Source organism: Lagopus muta, chromosome 24 (assembly GCF_023343835.1).
Source record: "Lagopus muta isolate bLagMut1 chromosome 24, bLagMut1 primary, whole genome shotgun sequence".
NCBI classification, from domain to species: Eukaryota; Metazoa; Chordata; class Aves; order Galliformes; family Phasianidae; genus Lagopus; species Lagopus muta.
In genome coordinates this window covers 2562187-2571412 of record NC_064456.1, presented here as the reverse complement: position 1 = coordinate 2571412, position 9226 = coordinate 2562187, and positions in this window count along the sequence as shown.

The following is a 9226-nucleotide window of genomic DNA, read 5'->3' as shown; positions in this document are numbered from 1 at the left end:
ACAAGAGAGAAAAACTAAGAAGGAAGAGTTCCTAAAAGATTCCAAAAGAAAGAAATAGGGGGGAAAAAAACCAACAAAAAACAGCAAAAATTGCAGGTGAATAGACAAATCTCAACAAAAAGTAAGCACGGGTAAATTAAGCTGGAAGAGCAGGGCTGAAAGCGTGACCAAAAGCAGCAAACCCCAAAGGCTGTTCCCAAGGGAGAACGCTTTCCCTATGGAACAGCAGGGATACTTCAAACATAGGTTGTGTTCACAGTGACATTCATAAATAAAGCCCTTACAAAACCTCGTTACAGGAGATACAGACACATGATGGAAGGATAAAACCAGCACTTTACCTGCTCTGTTGGCACGGGTCAATCCGTCCTGCCGACGTCTGTCCCGAAGAGCTCCAAAGGACGCGTTTTTATCCAGACGCTGGGAGGAAACAGCTCATGGATTAACTTTTGGGGTTTTTCTTGCTTTTCCCGGCACCTATTTCCCTTTGCTGTTCACTGAATTAATTAGCCAGCAATAGGGACTGACTCCTTCACCCACAGGTGTTTCCCTACCATCTGGGGGCGGGAGATGCTGGCACAGAACATTGGGAGGATGGGAGTGAGGGGAAGCACCGCACTGGGGTGGCAGCTCCAGCCATTTGGGTGTCCCTGGGTGGGAGGCATCTGGCCCTGCAGCTGGGGTTGGGAAGATGCTGAGCCCCCTCCAGCACTGTCCTGGCATGTGGGACTTTTATCCTTTGTTTTAGGGGGACCTGGCTCTCAGGCTTGCTTCTGGGATGTGTGGGTGCTCATATCCTCAAGTACGTCCCCAGTGTTTGGGGAACAGAGATGCCTGGGTACAACAAACTTTGAGACAGCATCCTGGGGCCACGAGATGGTTTCCAAGAGCACAGGTAATGGAGGTGATCATTACACACAGCCCAGGCTGGTTGGTAGTTCATTCCTGCTGGACACAGCCATGCTCAGCCCCTAAACTAATGAGCAGCTAAATAAACTCCTCAGGCTGCCTGTACCCAATGGGGATGCACTGGTGGACCTGGGGGCACCTCCATCCTATGGTGCAGAGCAGCAGCCTGGAGACATCACTGTTGCAATGCAGGGATGGGGTGTGAACATCTGTGGGCCATTGGGTTTTGCTGGGTGAGTAATTTATTGATAAAGAAACTCAATCCATCATCACATCAGGGCAGGCAAATAGGCTTTATGCCCAGGCCGATTGCTGTATTGTATACAGCTAAAATGGCCACAAATGCACTCACCATTCTTCCCTGGTCCCTATATAGGAAACCAGCCAAAGGCAGCTCCAACCCACCTCAGGCTGCATGTCATCTTGTCGAAGCTTTGGAGCAAGCCTCAGCAGCACATGCCCTCTTATCTGCACCTTCCTTTCCAAATTCCCAGCTGCTGCTCGTAAAATTGCAACAAAAGTTTTGCTCAGAGCAGAGGAAGAGGCACGCAAGAACCCAAATGTGCCTGCAGCTTCCCAGGCATCCACTGCACACCCAGCCCTGCAGGGAAACGAAGGAAGAGCAGTGAGTTCTTACTTCATTATGTAAATTGCAGATGAAAGAAAGGACTTCTCCTTTTTTCCTTTTGGTAACCAAACTTTTTCCTTTTTGGTAACTGGTGCCCAGGAGGCAGGTGAGCCAAGCACCAGTGAGTGAGAAACCCAATGCAAAATCCACCCTTTGGGGAAGCCAATGGGTGATGGGGTGATGCTCTGCTTTCTCCTCTCAGCACACACAGCAGAGGATCTGGACCACGTGCCAACTGCAGCAGCAGAATCTGCCCAATAAACCAGCAAGCTGTGGCTCATGTTCTCTGGGAAGGAAGAGGAAAAAAGAAATAGGGATTTTTGAAGCACAGTGTGATGATGCAGCTGAGATCAGATGGTAGAGTGGGAACTGGGTGCCTTGGGCACCTCCAGCATCATTCAGGCTTTGATGTGTGGCTGCACCCTGGGGACGTGGCTCTGTTCTGTCCTTCCAGGCAGCACAGAAAGCAGCTGGACCCAAATAACTTGTCACAGCAGTACATGCTAGGCTTTGCCATCTCCACTGTTGCCATGATCAGGGGTTACAAGGTAAGAGGACGAGCCCTGTGCATCACTAATTTGCCTCCAAATCTGAAATCAAAAGAGGAAAGCAGCCTTTGAGCAGCACTTCGAGCAGCCCCTGCTGACCCAACACCACAGTCATTCAGAGATCCAGAAGCTTTTATTTCACCCTAAAAAGCAACCAAACAAAAAAAAAAATAAGAAAAAAAAGCCACCACCAAGATTCTCTGACCTGAATAGGAGCTGCTCTGTCAATGACTGACCACATACATGTGTTAAGTCTAGATTTCCAGTAAAGGATTTCAGAGTGATAATGTATGTTTCAATAGCACATCTCAATGTAGTTTCGTGCTATAAGAGCTGATAATGCTTTGCAGACCATCCTTGGTTTGTCGTTTGGTTGCATTACTCATTTCACAGCAGTTTTAGGTACTCCATCATATCAGATCTGTAGCTGATAATGATTTATACACAGATCACCAGAATGAGATGACATGAATGACAGAAATGCCAGCACTCATTTTGATAAAAGAAAAATCCAGATGTAATAGCAGAGAGCTGCAACCATATCAGAGCTCAGGGAGCAATTTGTACCATGCATCAGGAGAGCATCCACAAAAACCAACTCAGCCAGGCAGGGCAAATGTTGGAGAAAAGCACAGGGTAGAGTTTGCCATCTCCATTGGTGATCCTGCAGCTAACCTAGACCCCATCATACGTCAAGGGTCATCATGAAGTTACTGCCTGACCCTCAAATCCAGAGCCCATCTCAAGCCCCATTGGAGCTAACGGGGCTCCAAACCCCGGGGTTGCTTTGAGGACAATCCCCACCTCAGCACCATGCTTCGTAAGCTGCTGCTCGCATGGAAACGTTCTGCTGTGCTCTATCCAAGCCCTGAAAATCTGACTGCTCTGCTCTCTCTTAATGAGTGCAATCCATTTTCGACAGAAACCAGGGAGCTGCTATCAGAGCAGCACCGCCCGCTCAGCCACAGCTGCTGACAAAAGTAGAAAATTGTTTTTCTCGGTAAACTCGTCAAATGACTCAGAGTTCTGCGCGGAGTAATTGGCTGATAGGTGTGGTATAGAGTGTGCCCTCTTCTCAGTCACGTTTCTAACCAAAACCACTTTAATAATTCTGAAATTATGCTGCTCTCTGCCTCCCAGGCTCAGCTTCACCTGGAGCACCAGGGACAAGTGATGCCCAAAGGGAGACAGACCCACACTGATGCCCAGATTGCCAACAGCAGAGTGGCAGTGCCGGGGTTACATCAGGGTGAATGTGAAAGGTGCCCAAAAACTTAATTCATCCTCTACCCACCGCTGCTGCCCTGAAGTTTGTCATTGGAATGTCCTGTAGGTGTTCCACCTCGCCAGGCATGGTTCTTTCTTCAAGTTTATCTTCACCTGGAAGGCCAGGACACCGACACACAGCCCAGGGATGTCATTGCTTATCACACATGCAGACAGAGCAGCACGTGCCCCACCACCAACACCTCCACAGGGCTTTGGGGGAGCATCCCCACAGTGTGACACCACCCCACTGCAGAGCATCCTCTGGGGGACACCATCACCCTGCAGCTCTTTCAGCCATGCAGGGTAGCGATAGCACATCCCCACACGTTCTCGTGTTCTGGGGGTCCTGCTGTCCTTGCTGGCTGCCCCCCAAATCCTGGCTGCACGTCACAGAAAGTGCCGCTGCCTCAGCCACCGCCTTCACCGTGCCGGTGTGATGTCACACAAATGATTCATTCTTGGCAGTGCTGCCACCAAGCCAGGATTTTACATAGAGAGGTTAAAAATAAATGCAAAAAAAAAAAAAAAAGAAAGAAAGAAAGAAAAAAAAAAGAAAAAAAATAGAGATTTTTAGTTTTTTTCCTCTAAGATTCATCTTTGCGGAGGGGTTTTGTGCATTGGCACGGCTGTTCTGAAGAAAACCATTAATTTAGTCACCAGAGTAGGAGGGTGGGGGGTGGTGAGGGTTAAATACTTGCTAACCCAGCTTTGATAAAGCATGAACTCGTGTTCTGGTTGTCATCAGTTCCATCTTCCTCAAAGGGAAACTCACAAGGCACGTCTCAACATCATAATCCTGGCAGGTGCACCAAGCGTGCATGAGGCAGGGAACTCACTCCTGCCAACTCCAGGAGTCGGATGAGGAACCAAATTACTCTCAGAGAACTCCTGCCCCAATCCCACAGCAGCCTGCAGGGTTTCCTTCAGGCTTTGCAGTCCCTGCCTGAGCGCACGGTGAGCTCGTGATCGTCTCATCAAGATTTCACAGTGAGCTTTGATGGTTGGTTTCTTCCCTTTTCCCCATCGTGTTAAGAAAATCAGCATTGCAGCACAAATTGGGGTTAAAGAGCCTGGGAAAAACTGCCTTGCTGCTGAGCATGAATGAAAGCTCCCACTGATGCACGGTGCAAAGTTCAGCACCCATGCTGAGCTACGCACCCATTCTCAAACAAACACATCCCTGATATCAGAGACTCAAATCAGCCAACGAAATTAAACCCAGCCTTAATCAATGAGGCTTCTCAGTTTCCAGCAGGTTTCAGGAGCTTTTTGATGTGGGTGTCTGACATATTAGCAACTGGGCTTGTCTGACAAATGGTGACAGTGATGCAAGGCAAGAGGAGGCAGCAACACAAAGCTGCAATGGCAGCGGGGCTCAGCTCCTCGTGAGGAAATGAAACTGTACTATAGAGTGTTCCTTGGGGGCAGAGCTGTGCATGAAAAGCAATTGAAGCACACTGACCTCTACTTTCAAAACCCACAAGAGGCCCCACACACATTTTCCCTGTCGAATTTGGATGTAATAGGCTTGGTTCTAATTTCAAACCTTTTTCCTCTCTTGCAACCAGAGCTGCAATCAGGATTTGCATTTTTTTTTTACCATCTATTGCAGTGTTTCGTGTGTTCCTGCAGTGTGGAGGGGTCCCATCGAGTTCACGTTGGAGAAGCAAGGCAGCGCCCAGGTCTGTGGGTGCCCTGCAATGGATGGGGGTGGTGAACAAGGAGGATGAAATAAAACACAGCCACAACAGGGGAAAAGCTCTTCATTTTGACAATACAAATGACAGCCCTGGAATGTAGCATCACTTCTCACATGGAGGTCATGTCCTCCATAAGTAAGAGCAGGCCATATAGAATCATAGACTCCTTAGAGTTGGAAGGAACCTTTAAAGATCATGGAGTCCAACTCCCCTGCAGGGACATCTGCAGCTAGATCAGGTTGCTCAGAACCCAGACCAGCCTGGAAATACTGTGATATGCACCGGGTGAAGCCACTGTGGGAACTGGTACCCAGAGGGACTGCTTTTACCAAGTCACCCCCGCTCCCTACAGGCTTTGGGCAGACAAATCTCTGAATGGTGCAGCTTTAGAATTGAGCAGAGACGTCCAGGAGAGGAAGGAGCAGCTGCCAGCTGCAGTCTTTCAGATATCTTCACTCAGCCCCACATTTGAGCACTGTGCCTCATAGAACCACATTTGCCTGTGAGCGCGAAACGTGCTGACAGCGCAGGCACTAAATGATGCCTAATAAAGGAGAAACTGACAGCTATCAGCTTGATTTTTCAATTATCTGGGGAACAAATGAATCATCCTGATGGTCAGGCAGAACTCCCATCCACTTACCTTTCACCAAAACCGAAACACGTTTCAGTGCATGAGCTGTGCATCACCCGATGCTCACATGCAAGTTTCAGTTTGGGGTTAATATTGCCCTGAGTGCAGCTCAGGGTGTAGATTTCACAGCCTCGAAGCTTTGTGCCCACAGGGAGGAGCACAGAAGGAGGGAGAGAGCGAAGGATTTCCCATCTCACATATTATTTCTTAATGGAAATGTGAAAAGAAAAAGAAAATGTGGCAAATCGACATGGGAAACGTTTCCAGGATGGATTCCACCACGCAAAGGGCTCGCTCACATTGCACTCCCCAGCAGGGCACAGGGATTGTCCCACCTCTGTGTGCCTCTCCATACAAACCCTTGGAAAAGGCGACTCCATCCATTGAGGCACATTTCAGTCTCACACAAAGTCACCAACAAAAGCTCTTCCTCGACTTCACAGTTTGGAAACATGTGGTCAGACAGGAAGAAAAGAAAACAAATGGCCACGCTTCTCTGTCCCAAGCAGGCAGCAGCCAGTGAGGGAAGTTCACTTCTGATTTGTTTTCTTCTTCTTTCCACCCCCCTCCCCCCCTCCCCTTCTTTTTTTAAGCTTTTATTTCAGCACTGGGGGGGTTTCCACCATTCAGATTCATCTCCAACTTCCCACTTACAGATGCCCAAAGGGACATGGAAAGCAGTGCTGCTGCAGCTCTCCTCTTGCTGATCTTTGCATGTTTGCACTCTAAGCACCCAGCAGGAAGTACTTTACATTTAATGAGAATGCTTGCATTCGTGTGGACATTATATTTTTTCTCTGCCTACATTTGACACGGGGTCAAATGCTGATTATGTTGCACAGAAGAAGTGCAGCCTACGGTCACCATGTATCTTCCAGTTTGGGGGAACTAAAAAGTGGCTGCTAAATTCACGCTGTCAGCTTAAAATAAGAAAATGCAAGAGAACGAAAAACTTGAGCAATTCTATTTTCCTGCATTGTTTTCTGAAGGAGCAGAAGTGCCAGCAGCAAATCTGGGGTGACTTTACTGGGAATCTGCATCGTGAAACTCGTTCCTTGGCTTTGCCTTGGAAATATCAGCTGTAATTCAGCCTGACTCGGACACCACATTCTGTCCAGTGATACCATGTCACCAAAACCCGTGCCCAGTTCACAGCAATGCTAGATGGGCAGTCCCCCCCACTCCGTCCCACTGCCAATGGGGGCAGGTGACAGTGGCACAGGGGGAATCCCAGGGGCTGTGGGGTGACGGGCACAACGCGTGCTCACAGTACATCACAACCAGCACGTGCTGCTCTGAACATTATGGGCTGGCAGAGAAAACCCAGGATTTCTCAACTGCTTTGCTGCATGCAATGAGCAAAAAAAAAACCCCACGGCTTCATGCCCAGCATTTGGGAGCGCAGGGCTGGGAAGGTGGCACCGCCAAGGTGCTGTCAGCTGCAGCTCACCATGACATGCTGGTCTTGTACCTGCTGGCAGAGATGATTTCCTTCACAGTGTCTGAGATGAGGAGAAAAACTATATTAGTAATACACTGATCTTTTAGACATTGCTGGGCAGTGCTGCACAGTCAGGGGTGTTTCAGTCTTCCAGCTTCTTGTACTCTCTACTCTCCTGCAGGAAATGAGCTGGAGTGCACAAGGAGACAAGGAGTGAGGGTGTAGGGAGGGATGATGATCTAATTGGCCAAAGGTATGTGCCGTGTCATATGACATCTTGCTGAAAGCTATAAAACAGAGGAGAGCTGGCTAGGTGGCAGCTGCTGCTCAGGTACTGGTTGGGCATCGATCAGCAGGTGGTGAGCAACTGCATTCTGCATCACTTCCTTGGGTATATATTATTGTCATCATTACTGCTGCTTCTTTCTTCTTTTTCTACCTTAGAAAACAGTTAATTTCTACTTTATCTCTACTTCTTTCTTTCTTTTCTCCAATTCTCTCCCCCATCCCACTGGGTGAAGGGCTGTTTGGTGCTGAGCTGCTGCTGGTTAAACAACACAGCACTGAACAGTGCTCAGCACCATTCCTAATGAGCCTAGAAACTCCAGTTAGAAATCCTATTTAGACTCTACTTAGAAATTCAGTTCTATGACTTTTGAGAGCTCACTCCTTCATCTCATCGGAAAAGATATCGCAAGTTCAAAATCTCCATTGCCCAATGTCTTTAGGATAGGATTCCAGTTTTGTTTAGTTCAGATGGAAGTTCAGGACCTACCAAGAAATTCTTATGTAAGACTGTGACATAGTAGAAGTTGCATTAGAGGTAACAACAAAGTGTCTATTCATGATTAGTAATCGATTCTGGGACTCTTAGAGGTTACATGACGATACAATTAATGACGTGGGTTAAATTGCCATCGAGTAATTTGGGATTTACCTGTTGAGGCTGGGATGAGTCAAGCTGCAAATTTCAACAAGTGCTAGAAAGCTGCTTTCCAGAAGTGAAAAGTCCAATTTTGTACCTTGACAGCAAAAGATCATGAAGGAAAAGCAATGTGTTTCATGTGTCAGGAACTGTTAGTTATCAGAGAGGGTGCTGCCGAGAGAACCAATGGGTGTTTCGTAGTTGGTGAATGAAGGGCAGCAAAACCTCCACTTCCCTGGAGTCACTGACAGCAAATAGAAATGGATGAGAAGTGGGGAATTTGGGGTAAGAAACATGCTGCTAAGCAAACTGGAAATCTAGGCAATTCCTGCAGCTGTATCTATAATAGTGCATAAAATACACCATGTTCCCTTGTCCAAAGGCAATGATTGAGACCCAGGGGGAAAAAAAAAAATGGGAGAAGTTGCCCCTATGGAAGCTGCCAGCATCAAAGAGTGCAGAAGGCTTTTGAGTAACATTTCCTTCCTGAAATGATCTTCTTGGCAATCATGAAAGCTGTTTCCTAAAGGTTTAGAAATACACCCACGTCCTCGGACACTCTTTAGGAAAGGTGCTTTATTCATTCATGCAAATGCTTTGTAGTACTGCAGAGTCAATGCGTTTCCACAGCAGTAAGCAGTGGTGAGTCAGAGCGAAACTGCACCGTCAAAATCTCTGCCATGGCGAAGGAAACACAGGTAAACACAGCGAGCATCGTGCGTGCGCAGGGCAGTTTCCTTTGTGGAATGGACGCAACTGGCTTACACGCTGTGCAGCTGAAAAACAAAGCAGGTTCCAAAACAGGGAGGAGGGAACTGCATAAGGGAGCTGCTCAGTATGGTCTGGGTGTCGAACCGAGATGACTTCACGGAGAGCAACGATTGCTGAGAAGAAGGGAAGTTTGGAAACACGAGCTCAGCTCTCGGGCAGGAAGGAAAGTGTGGGACGACCCCGGGCCGGGACCCCTCAGTCAGCACCATGGCCAGAGCCCGAGCCTCGCCATGCCGACGCCGAGCCGCCAGCGCAGCGCTGAGCCGCCCTGCAAGCGTGGCACGGTCTGCAAGCAGGGCTCCCCCAACTGCACCGACCCAGGGGGCTTGAAATCACCACTTTGGCCCCAGCTGCACACACGCAGAGAACGGGGTGAGATCCAGGTGCTGCCACGTCAGGTT